The sequence below is a fragment of the Peromyscus maniculatus genome, chromosome 14 (assembly GCF_049852395.1).
Source record: "Peromyscus maniculatus bairdii isolate BWxNUB_F1_BW_parent chromosome 14, HU_Pman_BW_mat_3.1, whole genome shotgun sequence".
Taxonomy (NCBI): Eukaryota; Metazoa; Chordata; class Mammalia; order Rodentia; family Cricetidae; genus Peromyscus; species Peromyscus maniculatus.
Window position 1 is genome coordinate 85,673,649 of NC_134865.1, and position 21,254 is coordinate 85,694,902.

Here is a 21,254-nt window from a genome sequence, read left to right on the forward strand (position 1 = left end):
ATCTATCTATCTATCTATCTATCATCTATCTATCTATCTATCTAATCTATCATCTATCTATCTATCTATCTATCTATCTATCTATCTATCTATCTATCTATCTATCATCTATCTATCATCTATCTATCTATCTATCTATCTATCTATCTATCTATCTATCTATCTATCTATCTATCTCTATCACGGTGTCTGACCTAATTGGTGGCTCCTGTTCTCAGGTCCCACAAGCTCTTCACAAAACTAGATCCCTGGTCCTAACCATGCAGGCTGTGCCTTCTGGAGTTGGCTCCAAGCTAAGGAGAGTAAACAAATCCCATCCTAGACTCTTGACTCTGATTCTGCACTGGCACAATGCCCAATGCCCAGGGGACCGTTCCTCAATCTGCCTGCTACTTTGATTCCCAAATTTGTGCTCTGGGATCCAGCTTGACCTCAGCCCTCCTTGAATCTTCCTCCTTGATTCCTGAGGCTCCTACCCAGCACACCTGTCATGCACCTGGCCTGACTTCCCTGATGCCTGCCTGCTTCTTGTCCTCTGCAGGGTGTTTTTCCTAATGGGAACCTAATGAGCTCAGCTCTAGTTCCCCTACTGCCTCTTCTCTTACCCCTAACCCCCCACCTACCCCTGCCTTCCCCTATGTGGTGCCAGTGTCTCCAGATCCCAGTGAAGTGCCCTTTTTTCTTTCTGGAAGCCTTGGACCCTTGTGTTTAGGATATGCTAGCATTCATGAGGAAACTGGGTGTCAGGCTTGGGTTCCCTTCAACCCTGGCCTCCTTCCATCAGCTCCAGGACCTTACTGGCCTCCTGCATCCTTCTTTGTACCACAGCTGCTGGTACTCACCGCTCAGACTCTGAAGTGTCCCCCTCCCTCCCCCCTCCCCCCTGCCCACCCTCTGTGCATCCAACTCTCTGTATACCTAACCGCTGTGACATGTTTTACCTTGCTACCTATGTTTCCATTAATCTCCAGGGACAAAGACGGGGCTCTTGACCCTGGAACTGCATGCAGTCTGTATGGTCCTTTTGAGAGTGTTAGCCTCAGGAACTTTCCCTGCCCAGGTGCCTGCTCAGCCAAGGTCCTTCTTGTCCCTCATTACTGGTTCTCTCTGCAACCATGCTGACCACCTGCCTGTGAATTCAGGCGAGCCCTGAGTACTTTTCCTTTTCCTTTCTCCTTCCCTTTCCACTTCTGTCTAGTCCTTGCACATCGCTCTCTGTCTGAACCCAGATCTCACTATTTTCTTGCCAGTAGGCATGTCCCGAAACGAGGTGCAGCCCGCTATAGGGGAGATGAAGCAGCAGGAAAGGTAAGATGGCCAGGTCCTCCCATGTCACCGGGTCCCCACTCCCTCAGCTGTCACTGAAGCCTGAATCATCTCAGTTCTTACAAAGGCCCAAGGCTCATTCACTTGGACTCTCCTGCCCAGAGCATTCCTGGTTGCCCCTGCTAGACCGACCGATTTCCTGTGGTTGATCTGATCCCCTGGCTGATGTCACCACCTGCCTCAGCACACTGTGGCCACTCAGACTGGCTCCCCACACAACCACCTGTCCTGGCTTCCATACAGCTTTCCCACACGCCCATCTTCCCCAGAACCTCAGTAACTGCTTGATCTGGTCCCCCACACTCCCACCTTTTCCAGTCACCTTGTAGGTACTCAGCCTGATCCCCCAACTCCTACCAGTCCCAGCTCCCCTGTAGCTGCTCAGCCCATTCTCATACCTTCACCTGCTTTGGCTTTGTTGTTGCTCAGTCTGGTTTCCTGAGCGGCTGAGGCTTCCCTGACCCTCCAGAACTCCCACCTACCTTGACTTCCCTGAGGTTCTCAGCCTGCTTCCCGCCATTCCCACCAGGCCCAGCTCCTCCTGGAGCTCAGTGCTCTCCCTCTCCTACCTTCCCTAGTTCCCTTAGGACTGCTGGGCCAGAACTCCTAAATTCCTACTTGCCCCAGCTCCCCTGGATCTGCTCAGCCTATTCTCCAAACCCTCACCTGGCTCAGCTCACTGGTACCCGTTCAGTATGGTATCCTATAACCCGGGACCCTCTACATCTGACAGTCCCAGCTCCCCCGTGGCTTCTGAGCCTGATCCTTCATGTTCCCAGCCACCTCCGCTCCCCTGCAGTTGCTTAGCCTACTCCTCACATCATCACCTACCTCAGCTCATTGTAGGTGCTTAGTTTGGTTTCATGAGCTTCGGAGGCTTCCTTGACTCTCCAGAACTCTCACCTACCCTGGATCCCTAGAGGTGCTTATCCTGGTTCCCCGCATTCCCACCTGCCTCAGCTCCCCTTAGCTGCCCAGCCAGACCCCAGGACCCTCATCTGCCCCAGCTCCCCTGTAACTGTCTAGCTTGGTCCCCAACACTCCCATGTGCCTCTGCTGCCCTGTAACTGCTCAGTTTAACACCCCAAACTTCCACTATCCCCAGCTCCCTGTAGCTTCTCAGCCTGGTCTCCCATACTATACCTATCCCAGCTTCCCTGTAGCTGCACAGCCTATTCCTTATATCTTCACCTGCCTTACCTCTGCTGTAAGTACTAAGGCTAATTTCCTGAGCCCTTGAGTCTTTGCTGACTCTCCAGATCTCGAGCTTAACCTGGATTTTCTGAGTTTCCTCAGCCCAGTCCCCAACACTGCCACCTTCCCTGGCTCCCCCAGAGCTGCTCAGCCAGGTCCCCACACTCTCCCACCTTCCCTGGCTCCCCCAGAACTGCTCAGCCTGGTCCCCACACTCTCCCACCTTCCCTGGCTCCCCCAGAACTGCTCAGCCTGGTCCCCATACTTCCACCTTCCCTGGCTCCCCCAGAGCTGCTCAGTCTGGTCCCCACACTCCCACCTTCCCAAGAGCTGCCCAGCCTGGTCCCCACACTCTCCTACCTTCCCTGGCTCCCCCAGAGCTGCTCAGTCTGGTCCCCACACTCCCACCTTCCCAGGAGCTGCCCAGCCTGGTCCCCACACTCTCCTACCTTCCCTGGCTCCCCCAGAGCTGCCCAGCCTGGTCCCCACACTCCTACCTTCCCTAGCTCCCCAGGAGCTGCTCAGTCTGATCCCCACACTCCCACCTTCCCTGGCTCCCCAGAAGCTGCTCAGCCTGGTCCCCACACACTCCTACCTTCCCAGGAGCTGCTCAGCCTGGTCCCCACACACTCCCACCTTCCCAGGAGCTGCTCAGCCTGGTCCCCACACTCCCACCTTCCCTGGCTGCCCCAGGACTGCTCAGCCTGGTCCCCACACACTCCCACCTTCCCTGGCTCCCCCAGAGCTGCTCAGCCTGGTCCCCACACTCTCCCACCTTCCCTGGCTCCCCCAGAGCTGCTCAGTCTGGTCCCCACACTCCCACCTTCCCTGGCTCCCCAGAAGCTGCTCAGCCTGGTCCCCACACTCTCCCAGCTTCCCTGGCTTCCCAGGAGCTGCTCAGCCTGGTCCCCACACACTCCCACCTTCCCTGGCTCCCCAGGAGCTGCTCAGTCTGGTCCCCACACTCCCACCTTCCCTGGAGCTGCTCAGCCAGGTCCCCATACTCTCCCACCTTCCCTGCCCCCCCCAGAGCTGCTCAGCCTGGTTCCCACACTCCCACCTTCCCTGGCTCCCCAGGAGCTGCTCAGCCTGGTTCCCACACTCCCACCTTCCCTGGCTCCCCAGGAGCTGTTCAGCCTGGTCCCCACATTCTCCCACCTTCCCTGGCTGCCCCAGAACTGTTCAGCCTGGTCCCCACACTCTCCCACCTTCCCTGGCTCCCCAGGAGCTGCTCAGCCTGGTCCCCACACTCTCCCACCTTCCCAGGAGCTGCTCAGTCTGGTCCCCACACTCCCACCTTCCCTGGCTCCCCAGGAGCTGCTCAGCCTGGTCCCCACACTCTCCCACCTTCCCTGGCTCCCCCAGAGCTGCCCAGCCTGGTCCCCACACTCTCCCACCTTCCCTGGCTCCCCAGGAGCTGCTCAGCATGGTTCCCACACTCCCACCTTCCCTGGCTCCCCAGGAGCTCCTCAGGTATGCTTTACATCACCTGTCTCAGCTCTGCTATAGGTGCTCTGTCTTGTTTCCTGAGCGGTCAAGGCTTCTGTGACCCTTTAGAATCCCTACCCACCTGGAATCCCGGAGGTGTTCAGTCTGGTTGTCCATGCTCCCTCTTGCTTCAGTTTTCCTGTAGTGCCTCAGCTTGGTCCTCCACACTCCCACTTGCCCAGCTCTACTGAGCTCTCATCCTGGTAACCCCACACTCTCATCTACCCCAGTTCCCCTTTAGCTCCTCAGTTTGGTCTCCCACACTCCCACTTTTCCCAGACCTGCTATGGCTGCTCAGTCAGATCCCCTATATTCTTTTTTGTCCCAGCTCCCCTGTAGCTGCTCAGCCTATTTCCCCATATTCCCAGCTCCCCCAGCTCCCAAGTAACTGTTCAGCCAGGTCCCCTGTGCTCCCACCTACCCCAGCTCCCCTGTGGCTGCTCAGCCTGGTACCTTGAAATCTTAGATGCCCCAATTCCCCTCTGTTGTTTCATAATTCTCTGAGCACCTGGGCCTGCCTTGATCCTCCCAAATGCCCACCATCCACAGCCCACCTGTAGCTTCCTGCCTGGTTCTTGGATTTCCTCAGACTTCTTCCTGCTAGTCTTGGCTTCTTTTAGTTCAGGTTGGGCTCCACCCCCTGTCCCATCTCTTCAACACTGAGCTTGGTTCCTAAACCCTAGAGATTCTGCCCTCTTTCCTGGATTCCGCAGCAAGCTCAGAGTGCCCTTTCGATGATGAGTTTTGGATTCCTCCATGCCTTATTTCCCCCTATCAACTCACCTTCTTCAGCTTTGCAGGTTTCTGCCTCAGAGTCATTGCTTCTCTGGCCCCCACTCTCTGTTGGCTCAGCTGATTCGGTCCTACCAGCTTCCAGACAGACCAAGTTCATCTCATAGGCCTCCTGAGGTATTCCATCAACTACTTGAGGCCAACTCTGGTTGTTGTTGTTTGTGAGTGTGTGTGTGTGTGTGTGTGTGTGTGTGTGTGTGTGTGTGTGTGTGTATGTGTATGTGTATGTGTATGTGTGTGTGTGTTCAGATCCAGTGGCCTATGCTCCAGCCCATGGGATCCCTGGACCCTGTCTGGTCAACTTTTCAGACTGTTATCTTACCTGTGTAGCTCATGAACCTCCTCCATGGCTTATTGGTTGTTCTGTTCTGGAGATAACCGCTGTTGGCCCAGGTCTCATGGTCCTCTTCCCTTGCACTATCCTTTTCCTGTTGACCCCACTCATGTGATGGGAAAATGAAGATAACAACCTTTCCTTGCTTTGTTGCATGGCTCCCAGAAGCTTATCTTTGGGCTTTGTCCTCCGAGGAGTTACAGAATGTCAGCTCACACCCATCTCTGCACAGACTAAGAACAGGATTGAAACTGGGTGACACAAGGCACTACCTGAAGTTCCCCTTTCTTTAGGGGTTTTGTGTCAAGGGGTGAGGGGAGTCCAGATCTGGCTGAAGCTGCTTCACGTGGATGGGTGGGGGTGGAGGAGGTAGTACCCTTGAGACCCAGGGGAGAAAGCAGGAAGCCTCACCCTTACCTGCTACTCTGTGTTCAGAGACTTCTTGGGCTCTGGAGCTGGCTGAGATTGTTCACTCTGTCTTCACAATCTCCCTGGAGAGGGAGGCTTCTTATTCAGATTAAAGTCCAAACATGGTGACAATGTCTCCCTGTCCTTCTCCCCAGACAGTGCATTCTTAGAGGAACCCAAGCCAATCTGGCTTAGGGAAGAGAATGATGCTGATGACTGTATCAAATGTAAACCAGATGATGTGTGGAAGGGGTTAGAGACCAGAGCCCACATGTAGGGATGGCATGGCTACAAAACAAACAAACAAACAAACCTGTGCAGGTGGCCAAGAGAAGCCTTTGGCTAAACTTTGAGGAGACCTAGGCAGGGCAGGTCCCTGGGGATGGCTTTTGCAAAGGAAAAACATGGGCTGCTGTTCAGAGGTCAGGGACTTCATTGAGCCAGGGATCAGGAGGAAAAAAGCTGTTGCAGCAGTGTGGGGTGCACAGGGCAGTGGATTCCATGGAAAGGAGGAAGGGATGATCGCTTAGGACCTGAGAGGAATGTGTTAGAAGGTGAGATACAGATTAGGGAGAAGAAGGGGTCTGCAGGGTCCTGGGGCTGAAGGGAGTGCACCAGGATCATAGGGGATATGGAATATGGCCATCTTCTTTATGAATGGTGGTACGGTCTAAATTTGAGGGGCTAGGGTTCCTGGAAAGAGCCTCAGGAATCAAGGAGGAAGATTCAAGCAGGGCTGAGGTCAAGCTGGATCCCAGAGCACAAATTCGGGAATCAAAGTAGCAGGCAGATTGAAGAAGGGTCTCCTGGGCATTGGGCATTGTGCCAGTGCAGAATCAGAGTCAAGAGTCTAGGATGGGATTTGTTTACTCTCCTTAGCTTAGAGCCAACTCCAGAATGGTGTGAAGAGCTCATGGGACCCGAGAGCAGGGGCCACCAATCAGGCCAGATACTGTCTTAGTTACTTTTCTATTGCTGTGATAAGACACGATGACAAATACAGCATAAAATAAAGCATTTATTTGGGGATGACACTTTCAGAGGACTAGAGTCCATCATGGTGGGGAACATGACAGCAGGTAGGAAGGCAGGAAAGCTGAAACAGAAGCTGAGAGCTTACATCTTGGTCCACAAGCTTAAGGCAGAGAGAGCACTGGGAATGGCATGGTTCTTTTGAAACCTCAGAACCTGCCCCCAGTGACACAGTTCCTCTAACAAGGCCACCCCTCCTAACCCTTCCCAGACAGTTCCACCAATTGGGGATCAAGTATTCAAACATACAAGTCTATTGGGTCCATTCTTATTCAAACCACCAGACAGGCTCCTGGCTCTCATGTGCTCCTGGCCATATCATAATGCAAAATGCATTTAGTCAAACTTCAGAAGTCTCTGTAGTCTTTCAAAGTCTCAACACAACCTGAAAGTCCAAAATCTAAAGTCTCTTTTGAGACTCAAGGTAATGTTTTAATTACAATCCCTAGTACCCTTCCCAACCACATACTTCCAGCATACAATGATACAGAACATACATTACCATCCCAAAAGGGGGGAACTGGGGCTTAGTGAGGAAATACTAGACCAAAGCAAGACGGAAAGCCAACAGGATAAACTCCAAATCCTGTAGCTCCATGTCTGATGTCAAAGGGCCCAGATGGTTCTAACCTTTCAGCTTTGCTGACCACAATACACTTCTCTTTTTGGGATGGCTTCACTCCCTGTCTGTAGATTTCACTGGTAGACATCCCATGACTCTGGCATCCTAGGGTCTCCAAAACAATTCAGGCTTCACTTTTGAGTGGCCTCTCAGGCCAATGTGAAGGCGATACAGACTCTATCTAGGGAAGGGCCACCATCTTTGACCACCTGCTGTACTCAGTTCCAGGAAGGATCCCAGGAATGTGTCATGACAACTGGAACAGATACAGGGCAGTATGCTCCTGAAGACATTCTGTCTGTGGTTTAGGGCCCTTGGAGATACCCAGATCATCTTGCTGAGCAGCCCACATAATCCTGCTTAGCAAGTTGTAGTTCCCTGCCAAAAGTCCAATCCAATAGTTTCAAATGTGGTTTCAGGCCAAAAGTCTAGACCCAATAGTGTAAAAAAAAAAAAATCACCTTGCTCCATGTCCCTTCTACCCAATCCCAAGATGCCAAAGCATATAATTGCCAGCTTTCAGTTTTTCCCTATTAAAAACTCTCTACCCCTGGAGGCCTTACCTTCTTGTAGAAGGGAATGGGGTGGTGGGTTGGAAGGGGGAGGCTCGAGGGGCAGGAGGAAGGAGAAGGAGAATCTTTTATTGTTATGTAAAATAAATAAAAATTTTTCTTAATAAAAAATTCCTAATTAAAAAAAAAAACCCAAATAAGTAAAACTTTCTACCCCTGGGCCCACCGCCACTGCCACATTTCCCTCCATCTACCATGTGGTGGCCCAAGTTTGAACTGACCATAAAAGAACCCTTATGTGCTTGCATCAGAAACTGGCTCCTTGGTGGTCTCTGGGGGCTTTGAGAAATGGGTACTATTGGTGAAATTATTAAGGCAACTCCATGTAGTTAAAAGGGAGGTTTATTTTGTGGGGTAACTCACAAATGAAGGGATAGGTAACAGGGTCTGGGAAAGATGTGGCACAGTCCGGCGGTGTTCTCTGGAGAACTCTGCTCAGTCTACCTGCAGTGTCCAGGGTCCAGGAACCCATCTGGATCTCGGGTCTTCGGGGTCCTCTCTTGGCCCCGCCTTGTAGGCGTGACAGTGACCAAAGCCCCAGTGGGGGTTGGAACTTCCAGATCAAAGCTGGAATGGCTACCCACTAAAGGGTACAATGCCTCCTTGCAGGGATCCCCCAACCCCACCCTGCCACTGGCCCCACACCTGGCCTTATAAGCTATCCTTGCCACAGAGGAAGATGCTGCAGCCCCTTTGGTCATTCATCCTTCATGACCTAAAGCCAGAACTGTGTGGCTGATGATGCCAAGTTCAGCTGCCCACTTGGAATGGAGCATGGCCCCCTTCTGGAATTACATTTGCATAAGCTTTGATTGCTTGCCAGTTTTCCCCAACATAATATTTTTATTTACGACTTGGGAAGTCCACATCATACACCCCAATCACACTCACTTCCCAGTCCTCCAAGGTCTCCCTCATCTTGGAGGACTTCCCCCAAGAAGAAGAAGATGAGGAAGAAGAGGAAGAGGAAGAAGATGATGATGACAAAGAAGGAGGAGAAGAAGAAGATGAAGAAGGAAAAGGAGAAGGAGAAGGAGAAGGAGAAGGAGAAGGAGAAGGAGAAGGAGAAGGAGAAGGAGAAGGAGAAGGAGAAGGAGAAGGAGAAGGAGAAGAAGAAACACAAGTCCGATTTGTGACACTCGTACACTCACTGGAGCATGGTCAAATGCCCAGTAGCCAGCTCCTTAAGGAGAACTGAGTCCTTTCCCATCTGAGCCCCCACCAGAAGCCCTCTCAATTTTGGAGAGCTACACTTCAGCATCCTTATCACAATTTTAAGAGTTCTCTTTGATGGTTTCCTGTCTAGGCTGTTATATCCAAGGGCCATGCTGGGCCAGGGGCCATGCTGATGTGAGTGACCTGAACATCCATGAGACGCTACGTTGTTGTCCTTGTTCTGTGCTGCTAATAAGGGCTATGTCTGGGTGTCTGGGTCTGTGGTCCTACTGCAGCCAAGGGTATGTTGTTGCTTTTTAGGTGGAGAAAATTTCTTGAGCCTTTTGTTTTCATAAGTCTTTGGAATTAACTGGGTGGAGTCTTGCCCCGAAGCCCCACTCCCTTTATTCTATTTCAAATCAGGCCTCTCATTAGCTCTTTCATCACAAGTCTTGGCTCCAATATTAAATTTCCTGGTGCTCCTTTCCCCACCAAACTGTACATTTTGTATTTCCTTTTGCTCAGCTTGTTCTTTTTCATTGTAGATATACCTAAGAGTGATTTCTAACAACCACATGGCAAAGTCAATATTAGGCTGTCTTGAAATTTTTGCTCATGAAATTATTCCATGATAATTTAAAATTTATCTTTTTAATTTAGCTTCAGGCAGATTCTTAGGACAAGGGCAAATCACAGCCACGCTCTTTGCTAAAATATCACATGAAGGTCTCTAGCCCAGCTGGTAATATTGCTCCCCCTGAAACCTCTTGAGCTGGCCTCCATACCCACATTGCTTTCAGCACTACAATCTTCCAAGTTTCTGCTTGGATGGTCTGTTAATCCCCACTTATAGGATTCAACCTTTTTTCTAGTCCAAAGTCCCAAAGTCTACACTCCTCAACAAACAAACAAAAACCCAAAAGCAAAAGCAAAAGCAAGCAAACGAAAACCCCAAACAAGCCAACCCCACCCCCTAGGAACCCCCCAAATCTAAAACCTAACATGGTGACCTTGTCACAACAATAGCCTTAGTACCAGCTTCTCTCTTAGTTGCTTTTCTATTTTGATGATTAGACCCTATGAACCAGTTACACTCTAAGTTTTACTCTGCCTAAGAGATCCATGAAAGAAAAATGCTTCCAATCTGCAAGCCCCTTGCAGAAGGACAGATAGTTTCTGAAGTGCTGGAGGCTATTGTTTATGGGAGATGACAAGTCCCATGTTTCCACTCCCCTAAACGAGTTTGTTTGACTCATCTGTACTGGATGCGCTTGATCACATGTGTGTGGGAGGTATGTAGGTAGGAAATATGTCAGGATGTATTCTTGCCTCTGATTGGACCTCGTGGGAAATGTGGTGAATTATGGATTGTGCCTTTTTTTAAAAAAAAATATTTTTATTTTATAATTAATTTAATTTTACATATCAGCCACAGATTCCCCTGTCCTCCCCCCTCCCCCCCCAGCCTTCCCCCCCCTCCCGATTCCACTCCCCATTCCCACCTCCTCCAAGGCAAGGTCTCCCCTGGGGAGTCAGCCCAGCCTGGTAGATTCAGTTGAGGCAGGGCCAGTCCCAGAGAAATGGATGAGATCTACATGAGCAAACTGGGTGTGGGGGGGTAATGGAGGTCAAGGTTCGGGGGAAAGAGAGCTTAGGGGAGTGGGAGGTCCCAGCTGGATCAGGAACAGAGTGTCAGGATTGCCCCTTCTTAAGACCCTGCTAAACATAACTCAGAGCCATTTCCTGGGAAGCTGGGTATAGATGGACCTGGCCAGAGCCCATCCACTTTGCTAGTATTTAATGAAAGCTTACTTCAAAATTGGCTTTAAATTGTGGTAGTGTTCTTAGTTTTGACTAGTGGTAGTAACATTTTCTGGAGGCCCTAGCAAAATTCAAACCACCTACCCAAATTCTAAAGCTGGATCTTCACTCTGGAACTCTGGGGTTATAGGGCCACTCCAGGGGCACATACCTTGAGATGTTCCAAGGCTCCAGTTCACCGATTTTTGGAGTGAACTGCCATGCTGAGAAATGCAACAAGCATTTATGGAGGCCTCCTGGTGAGTCATAGTCTGGTTCTGTTTTGTGGTATCCCTACCTGGGATGTGGAGCAGGTTCAATGGGACCCAATATTTTCCCATCCAAGGCATCATCGCCCACTCATCTGGTTCTGTTTCTCTTTGGAAAGTTTTGTCAGTTTCCCATGGAAGGTTTTGTCTGTCTTGTTGTTGGAAAGTTTTATCTGTCTGTGTTTTCTGGTGTGTCCATAAGTTTTGTTTAAATATGGAGCCAAGACAGAAATGGGTCGAATATTTTTTGCTGTCTCTGCTGCCAGCCACCAGTCACCACCACTGCCATGGCTGCTTTTATGATAGGGGCTCAGAATTCATCTCTGAGCTCTGTGGTCACTGGATTCAGGTTAGCAGGAGTTCAGATGTCTTTTGGGTGTGGATAACAGTAAAGTTGTTTTATGCTTTTCTATGTTATTGGAAAATTTGCTCTAGAGTTGGGCTATGGCTCTACCTTCTCTAGACCCAAGCATATTTAAAAGTTTCCTACATGTCCTTTGTCAGTTGAGCCTCCTGACATTGTGACGGGAAATAAAGCTAAGCAGAACAGCCAAAAAATTAGAGTTGGTCTATGTAAACATTCCGTACCTCAAGATGTATAAGTTTATTTTATTGGACATGGTTAAAAATCTGTAAAATCTATGAGAAAAGTTAACTTAAAACTAGTAACATTGGGAGTTGATAGTTAAAAATATAAGTGTAGGTAATCTTAAAGGAACCATGTGATATGATGATTCCAATTTTGGGATATAAGCAACACATGGATTGTCACCATCCATCCAGGCAGCCATGTGGCTGGTAGCCATCTTTTCTAGGATTGGAGAGGGTGGATGTCATATGACTTCATCTTTGGGCAGCTATGTGGCTGACAGCCATCTGTGCTCAGGTTGGAGAAGACAGATGTCATATGATTTCACCACCATTTTGATTAAAGGTGACCACATGCTGTGGTCCTACCAAGGAGGCAACAACAGATCTCCAAGATACTTTGAATTAGGATGAATTTTTGTATGATAATTGCTGTCCTATCGTGAAAACAAGGCTTATGAAAGATAGGATTAAAAACAAAGCTTGTTTAATAAGGTATCAAAGTTGTACCACCATGCTTTCATGTGTAAGAATGTACCTTGTGCTGGCGGCCAAACTTTGTGACATGAGTAATGGTTTTAAAGACATGAAGGGGTCATGGGGAATAGATGAGGCTTGATAATATGTGGCAGGGCTAGAGTTCCTCAAGAGAGCTCAGTTACAATGGCAGACCCCAGGAATTTTGGAAATGCCAGTGCCATGTGATAATCACCAGAAGTACCAGCCACAACAAAATAGATCAGTCTGGGATCTAGAAGGCAGACTATGTATATACTGCTAAGAGTGGGACTAAAGGGGTGATCTAAGCCCCTCAGGGAAGGCCACAGAATGGTGAATGAATCCCAGATATTGAGCTTTGAATTGTTTGCATTGTTGGAGCTTGGTTTTGCCTTATGCAGATTGTGGTTCTACCCTGCATATTCCTTCTTGAAGTAAAATAAGGGTACTTTATTTTTCAATATTTCAGGAACACACAGTTGAGAGATTTTAAACTTTTTTAAGAGGAAATTTTGGAGTTTTACAGAAAATTTAAATAAAATATTGGATTTTTTTATTAAGAAAATTTTTATTCATTTACATACCAACCACAGATCCTCCTCTCTTCCCTGCCCCTGCCCCCAGCCTTTAGCCCCCAACCCACCCCTCATTCCTTCCTCTGAGTCAGCAGAGCCTGGTACCTTCAATTGAGGCAGGCCCAAGCCACTCCCGCTGGATAAAAGCTATGCAAGGTGTTCCACTGCTGTGGGACGGTCTGTATGTCAAATTGCTCTGATTGGTCAATAAATAAAACACTGGTTGGCCAGTGGTCAGGCAGGAAGTAGGTGGGACAAGGAGAGAGGAGAATTCTGGGAAGTGGAAGGCTGATGCAGAGAGACACTGCAGCCGCCACCATGACCAGCAGCATGTGAAGATGCCGGTAAGCCACCAGCCACGTGGCAAGGTATAGATTTATGGAAATGGATTAATTTAAGCTGTAAGAACAGTTAGCAAGAAGCCTGCCACAGCCATACAGTTTGTAAGCAATATAAGTCTCTGTGTTTACTTGGTTTGGTCTGAGCAGCTGTGGGACTGGCGGGTGACAAAGATTTGTCCTGACTGTGGGCAAGGCAGGAAAACTCTAGCTACAGTCCCACCATAGGTAGTGGGCTCCAAAAAGCCAGCTCATGCCCCAGGGATGGATCCTGATCCTACTGCCACATCAAGCTACACAACTGTCTTGCTTATGCAGAGGGTCTAGTTCAGACCCATGGAGGCTCCACAGCTATTTATCCACAATTCCCGAGTTCCCACTGGTTTGGTTGTCTCTGTAGGTTTACCCATCATGATCTTGATGTCTCTTGCTCCTAGAATCCCTCTTCACTCTCTTTGGCTGGACTCCTGGAGCTCAGTCTGGTGCTTGGCTGTGGACCTCTGCATCTGCTTCTATCAGTTACTGGATGAAGGCTCTATGATGACAGTTAGGGTATTCACTGATCTGATTACTGGGGTAAGTCAGCTCAGACACCCTCTCCACTATTGCTAGTAGTCTAAGCTGGAGTCATCCTTGTAGATTCCTGGGAACTTCCCTAGCACCTGGTTTCTCCCTATTCCCATGATGTCTCCCTTTATCATGGTATCTCTTTCATTGCTCTCCCACTCTGTCCCTGTTCCAGCTTGACCATCCCATTCCCTTATGTTCTCATCCTTCATCCCCTACTCTCTATTACACCCCTCACCCCCAGTGCTGTGGATATGGCTCTGTATAAATAAAATGCTGATTGGCCAGTAGCCAGGTAGGAAGTATAGGCAAGACAAGCAGAGAAGAGAATTCTGGGAACAGGAAGGCTGAGTTAGGATATGCTGCCAGCCGCCACCATGAGTACCAACACATAAGATACTGGTAAGCCATGAGCCATATGGCAAGGTGTAGATTTATAGAAATGGGTTAATTTAAGATATAAGAACAGCTAGCTAGAAGCCTGAGCCATTAGGCCAAACAGTTTAAATAATATAAGCATCTGTGTGTTTATTTTATAAGTGGGCTATGGGACTACGGGGCCTTGGCGGGAGCCGGAGAGAAGCTCTCCAGCTACACCGCCAGTTTAGTCATGGAGAGCTCATCTATTTCCCCTTTCTAGGGTAATTCATGCATCCCTTTTAGGGTCCTCCTTGTTAGCTAACATCTCTGGAATATGCAGGTACAGAAAATTCTGTGCCAGATAACAGAAAATAAAGATATTAAAAAATACTGTGTGTAGTCCCAGGAAGATGTAGGTTCTTTTGGATATACTAGATACACTCTGAGAGAGCTTGAAGCTCAAGCCTGCAAACAAATGCGGTGGGAGTCCTGAACTGGCGGCTTTAGTGAAGCGAAGCTGTTAAGTAAGATGTCCACAGAAGAAAATGAGCAATGTTAGCCAGTCTTGGTTAGACTCAATCGCTTCTTTCAGTTGACGATGGCGAGGTGGCTTCCTATTTCTCTTTTCAAGCACCGGTCTCTAGAAACTGAGTTGTGAGGGTGATGTGGGTGGAAGTGTTGCGTTGTCAGAATCCCTTTGCATAAAAATACAAAGTTGAGGGTGTGGGGGGGGACGGCTCAGTGGTTAGGAAGCTGCTCTTCCAGAGAACCCAAGTTTAGTTCCCAGTGTCCACACAGAAGTTCGCCGCCATCCTTAATCCAGTTACAGTGATCTGATGGCCTCTTCTGGCCTTTGCACACATGCAGGCATGCACACAATACACAGACATACATGTAGCCAAAACACTCATGCACACAATATATATATTTAAAAAACACAAAATTGAAAGTATCAGGAGCCATACAACACAGGTCTTAGAACTGTCAGACTCTAAATGTGACCAACTCTTCCTACTACCACACATGTTCTGGATTTGTGAATAAAAAGACTTATTTTCCAAGAAAAAAAAATGTCTAATGGAAAAAGAACATGATGACAGAGACCCCCCCCCCCCGCCCGCCCCCAGTTCCTAGCAGTGACTTCGAGGTCTCCAAAGATGATGGGACACCACAATGACTCCACCTAGATTGTAGTAACACTAACCACTGGGCAAGACTGCCCCGATGTTGTACCTGTGGCCAGGAACCCTCCAAACTGTGGACAGACAGGACACTAAAGAGTTTATTACTCCACTTTGCCTAGACAGTCTCCCCATATTCTGCTTCCACAGAAAAGCTTCTCATTTTATCTGTCTCACTGTGGCTGAAGACTGCTGCTGTCCTGGTATCTTTGCCCCCAATGTTACATAGGCCACAGGATCCTGGGATGGCTCTCTGGGTAATGGACTAGTCTTTGTCATTTTAATTGGTACATAGGCCATTTAGATTATACTTTCTGTAATAATTTATCCTTCTCAGGACTCTGATGGTATTGATGCCTAGGTTAATTAAAGCTTTGTCAGCTTAGCAGCAACAGAGGACCAGGTTCATCCCCAAGGATGCAGCCATCTTGTTAGTGCATCTCATACATAAAAACCAAGACTTTCTTTTTCTAGAGCTACTAGGTCTCCTGTTGAGAAAAGGCAAATAGGGTTGCTTTGCTAATAATATTCATATTAAAAAAATAAACAGGTTTTAGATATAGCTTTCTATTAAAGGAACATAATTTTCAAAGACTATTCTCAGTAATAACTACATGTATCTCTGGTAAATGATTAGAAAAAAGTTAAAGTCTATGCATGTTTAGGGTCTAAGAAAATGTTTTAAGATATATAAACAAGTAAGTAAGCTCTGGAGGTCTTAGAAAATGATTTCAGATGTGTAAATGCAAGCTTTAAAGGCTTAAGTAAGTGATTTAAAGTATATGAAAAGGGAAAAAATTTCAGATTTCTTTCTCCCTCTTCTATGCTATTATTACACTAAGATTTCAAAAATTCAGAGTTTTAACATTGATAAATGGAGTTCTGATAAGCTGGTAGAACATTGACTACTTACTGTTCAGTCACAGGCTCAAGATTTTAGATTTCCTTTGATTGTCTTCTAAGTATAGACTTAAAGGTGCTTCTCACTGGGCTAAAGAGACTTCTGTCCAATCTATATCTGGATCCCTCAACAGAGAAAAAAATGTCCATGCTTTTTAACCCAAATCTATAGCCTTTGCTAGGACTCAAAGGTGTGAGTCTAATTCAGCTGTTTTACAGACACCTGTTACCTGCTTTTTCTACAATGTGGATGTCAGTACAGATTAGTAATGCTAACATATCTAAAACTTTTATGTCTTTTTGTAAACTAAAAAAAATTCATGTAAGCTTCAGAGAATCTAGAAAGTCATAAGACTTTGATACAGCTTTCACAGGTCAAAACGATTCCAGATAAGTACAGCCTAAGTTTCTCACTTGTCTATTCCTGAAGATGGGATCTCTCTCTCTCTCTCTCTCTCTCTCTCTCTCTCTTGGTCTTGGGACCCGCCCCCACCCCCAACTACCAAGATAATAGGACTGAAAGTTCTAAATGTAATATTTTTCTTTAAGTTCTAAAATTTTTACTTCTGTCCCTAGTCTATATATCTGTCTCAGCAGATTTCCACTTGGCTGACAGACACCATCCAAGCATCACCTGCTGACAACACCTTGCTCCAAACAACTGTGAGCCCTGGACTTGCTGAAAGATGATGTGGACTAGTTCAGCCATTGTGACTGCTCCCTGTCTCTTTATCTGGGTCAGTGAACCAGATGCTTCTGATGAATGCCCCATTGCCTGAATTCTCTCCCAGTCTTTGACTAGCATTCCAGCCACCCTGGGCCCTGACATCAATGTCCTAGTTTCAGCAGGAAGTAGTTACAGAAGAGAGTACATTGTTCCTTGTCCCCCAACAGGCCAGAGCGTTAGATCAAAAAGACATTCCCTGGCACAGGGGGAAAATTAGCTACCTATAGTGCCTATTGGCATTTCAGGAAAGGTACCTATTAAAATCAAATAGACCCAGGTCTATCAACAAGTAGATTCATTAGCTGAAAATAGTTCTACAATGTGATAAGGCATTCAACCTGTTCTATGTAAAACAGAGAGGTTATTTTATAGCTTTAAGAGAAAATTGTTGTTTCTATATATACCACTCAGGAACCATTAGAAATAATCTGCTGTACTAAGAAAAAAAAATCATTACAAAAAGGGACCTGAGATAAAGTAAATAACTGGTACCATTCTCCTTTCCAGGTTCCTTCTAGGTAGTGACTCTGATGTCAACCATCACAAGACCTTTGGCCCTTCTGCTTCTTCTAATTGTTATTAGCTCTCACATCACTTGATGCCTTAACTAAATGATAATTCTTGCTTGGTTACCATTAAACAGATGGTTATTAGATCCCAGTATAAACAGGTACCCATCACAGAGTCAAGGATTTAACTAAGGATACATCTCAAGGGGGAATGTGAGAACCAAAGTTACATTTTATGTTTTAGTTACTATGCCTAAGAGACACATGAAACAAAAATGCCTCTGATCTGTCCCTAGTCTGTGTCTGTCCCAGCAGATTTCCACTTGGCTGGCATCAGCTGCTGACAACAACCTGCTCCAAATGACTGCAAGCCCTGGACTTGCTGAAAGCTGATATGGACCAGTCCAGCCAATGTGATCAGCCCAAGGACAGATAGTTCCTGAAATGCTGGAGGCTATTGCTTAGGGGAAATAACAAGCCATTTGTTTTCATTCCCCTAAATAAGTTTGTTTGGCCCATCTGCACTGGATGTGCTTGATCACATGTGAGTGGGAGGTATGCAGGCAGGAAATATGTCACAATGTATGTGCAAGTGCCCCTGATTGGATGTAGGTGGGAGGTATGCAGGCAGGAAGTATGTCAGGATGTATGCTTGCACCTGATAGGACCTGATGGGAAATGCAGTGAATTGTGAGTTTTGACTTTTTAAGACCCTGTAAAACATGACTTGGGGGCAATTTCCTGGGAAGCTGGATATGGACCTGGCCAGAGCTCATCCATCTGGCCAGTATTTAATTAAAGCTTGCTTCAAATTTGGCTTTAAGCTGTGGTAGTGGTCTTATTCTTGACTGGTAGGGTAAACAACAAAAGAAAGCATTTATTGGGGGCTTACAGTTTCAGAGGGTTAGCGTCCATGATCGTCATGATGGAGATCATGGCAGTAGGCAGGGAGGCATGGAGATGGAACAGTAGCTGAAAGCTTAGATTCTGATGCACAAACATGAGGTAGAGAGCTAACTAGAAGTGGCTTGGCTTTTGAAACCTCAAAGTGTCTCACGTCAACAAGACCATGCCTCTTATTTCTTCTCAGACAGTTCTTCCAATTAGGGATCGAGTACTCACACAAGCCACATGGTCCATTCTCATTCAAATCACCACAGAGAGCAACGAGCCAGGGAGGGAACAAAGGACATAAAGGACTGCAGGACCAAGGTGTCAGGGCAGGCAGAGCTGAGGAAGAGGATGGAGGCCCAACTGAGGGGACTAGGGATACAGATAGCTTGGCCAGGAAATACTGGGGTAGAGTGGGGTTAAGGAAATTCAGGTGGGGTAATTTAAGAAGGCACCTGATGCTAACAAGCTTGGTTGCTGTGCTTCACCTGCAAAGGGCCAGGGTCCTGGGAAGGATTAGGACAGATGGTTTCCAAGGACTGGGGCCCAGCTGAGTCTGATACAACACTCTCATGTCTCTCCTGTCTTGCAGCCAGAACCACAGCTCCATATGTTTTCTTTCTGGATCTTGGCTGTGGGGGCACTTCTGGCCCCATGGTGACCTGGGGATTCCTGGTCAGGGTTAGTTCCCTGAGCCAATGATCAAGTCCTGGAATTCTGGAGCCCTGTCCAGTGGTGTGCATCTCTTCCCACATGTTCTGCAGTCTGGACTCTATTCCCTTGTCAGCTCAGTGACTAATCCTGATAGCACCTGGCTAACAAAACCAAGGTGGAGGAGAAAACTGGTGATAGGATGGCTTGGGAATTAGGGGCCCCATTGGATGTCAAGTTGAGTCAGCCTCCTGTCTAGACAAACCATTCTGGACAGCCCTTGCCAGTGAAGGTAAATTAGTCCAAGTTGATAGGAGTTCCTGTTTTGTCTGCCTTTTGGAGTCTGACTATCCTCCTTTTATTCAGGGAATGATCCTCTGTGGCAGAGGCTTAGATGCTACCTCCTGGCCATTCCACTTGTCAAGGATCATACTCAGAAGCAGGTTGACTTGAACTCAAACCAGGGCCAAGCTCTTCCCCCTACCCCTGTCTTGGTGCCTTCTCACTTACAGACTTCATTAATGCTCATTCTTCCTTAAACCATATCTGAGGTTTCTGAGGCTAGGCTCTGCAAGAGTCCCACATGTCCAGATGAATTACTTAGTCTTACTACCTGGGTCCAGGATGAGGAAGAGTACCCCATGCTGGCGGGTGGTGTAGGCCTGACCCATCTCTATTTCTTCTCACCAACTCTGAACTCCTAAGGGGAGGACATCTGTCTTCATCATTCCCCTAAAGTCCAAGGATACATTCTTGACTTCTCTGACTGCTAAGATCACATGTATGGAGGTGGCCATGAACCAAGAGGTCCAATTCAACGGGCTCATGGATGATATGGAGGTGCACATGGCTCAGATGCAGGTCTAGGAAAAGCAATATAAAAACACCCTCCATGTGGTCAGCATCCTCCTCACCCTGCACCAAGACTGGCCGAGGGGCAAGGAACTCAAGTGCAAGGTCAACAGTGTACCCTTCCCAGTCCCCACTGAGAAAGCAATCTCTAAAGTTAAAAGTGGACTCTAGGGGGAGGTGGACTGTATGGAGGATGTCATGGGCAGGGGTACTGAGCTTGGCAAAGCTCTTTACTTTGGCAGTGACTGCTGTCCTGACTTTTCTACCCACAGGGCAAGTCCAGGTGCTTCATGCCTCCACCCAACGAGCAAATGACCAAGGACAAAGTCATTTTCACCTGTATGACCATAGACTCCCATCCTGGAGACAGTGATGTGGAGTATAACAGCCATGGAAAACCAGAGCAGAACTACAAGAACACCCCATTGGTCATGGACTCTGATGGGTCCTTCTTCCTCTACAGAAACCTTACCATGGACAAGAGCAGGAGGCAGAAGGAAATGTTTTTACTTGCTCTGTGTACATGAGGACCTGTACAATCACCACACATAGAAGACCCTCTTCTGGTCTGTAGGTAAATAAATGCAGCATTCAGTGAGCCCTCCAATTCCTAGGGATATTGATTCCAAGAACCCATTGAAAGTGCCTTGGTTCTTTCTGAGGAAAGAAAGAACTTATGTGCCTAGGCCAGTGGCTGTGGGGTCTAGTTAGTGTCCAAGCCCATATCACCAGACTTAGAGCATTTTTGTGTATCTGGCCTGGCCTGAGGTCATCCCTCAACAGAGGAAGAGGTTTGATCCAAAGGGTCCTTCTCCCATGCTCTGCCTACAGCCAGCTGAAGTGCTATGCTGGACTGGGACACCCCTAAGTAATCTCCTAGGGAGAGGAACACAAGGAATGTATAAATCCTGACTTTTCATCTGTCCTTGTCCTTTCTCTCTGGCCAACAGTGTCTCTGTGACACTGTAGAGACGTATCTAGTCTACTAGTACAACAAACCATTAAGCCCAACACATTCAGCACAGCCCACTTGGCTTGGCTTCTCTACTGCATGGGATAGGGCTGTCGATATGCGTGGACACTGCCTGTCTACCAGATACTCATTTTTGTGTCTCAAAGGGATTGAGGCTGGTACTCTGGCTGTCCCAGAGGAGGGCCTATCAGATCTCCACATAGATGTTTAACCTGACACATTAGTACCAGTGTACTTATTATTACTCAGTCCATATGCTACCTGTACTTAGATGTATACACACATGTACTTGCCTAAGTCCTCACAGAAGCACCATCCTTAACACCCACCCCCTGTAGGGCATCAGGATATCACCACCAACCATCACCTCAATGTCCACATTTGGGCCATCATAGTCAGATATGGTTCTCATCTTCTAAGATGGGTACCTGCACCCATCTCTATACACACAGTCTCTGAGGACCAATTTGTCCCTGAAGGACTGTCTCTCTAACCTACACAGCTAACACTTCCGTATAGTTTGTGGCTTGGCCTACTTCCTGATGTGGACCTTCACTGATGTCAAGGCATCACCAAGTAAATCTCTGTCATCATGGTGGCCCTCTGGGCTTGGAGACTAAGGGACAGGCACAGAATCAGGCAGGCTGTAGAG

The 21,254-nt window shown here is 47.7% G+C and overlaps 1 long non-coding RNA gene and 2 gene segments (V, D, J or C); 1 reads left to right on the plus strand and 2 right to left on the minus strand.

Annotated features, from left to right (window-relative positions):
* The window catches only part of LOC102921979 (Ig alpha chain C region-like), a 213,417-nt gene that overhangs the window by 146,425 nt on the left and 45,738 nt on the right, over window positions 1–21,254 (minus strand).
* Window positions 1–21,254, minus strand: part of LOC102920138 (immunoglobulin heavy constant gamma 2A-like) — a 156,629-nt gene that overhangs the window by 89,078 nt on the left and 46,297 nt on the right.
* LOC121822508 (uncharacterized) lies at window positions 16,581–20,236 on the plus strand. Of its 2 annotated transcripts, none has more exons than XR_006063680.1 (2): window positions 16,581–16,736; window positions 19,902–20,236. It is a non-coding gene; the product is annotated as an uncharacterized LOC121822508 (long non-coding RNA). The 2 variants fall into 2 exon arrangements; XR_013044629.1 differs by lacking the exon at window positions 16,581–16,736 and adding an exon at window positions 17,120–17,925.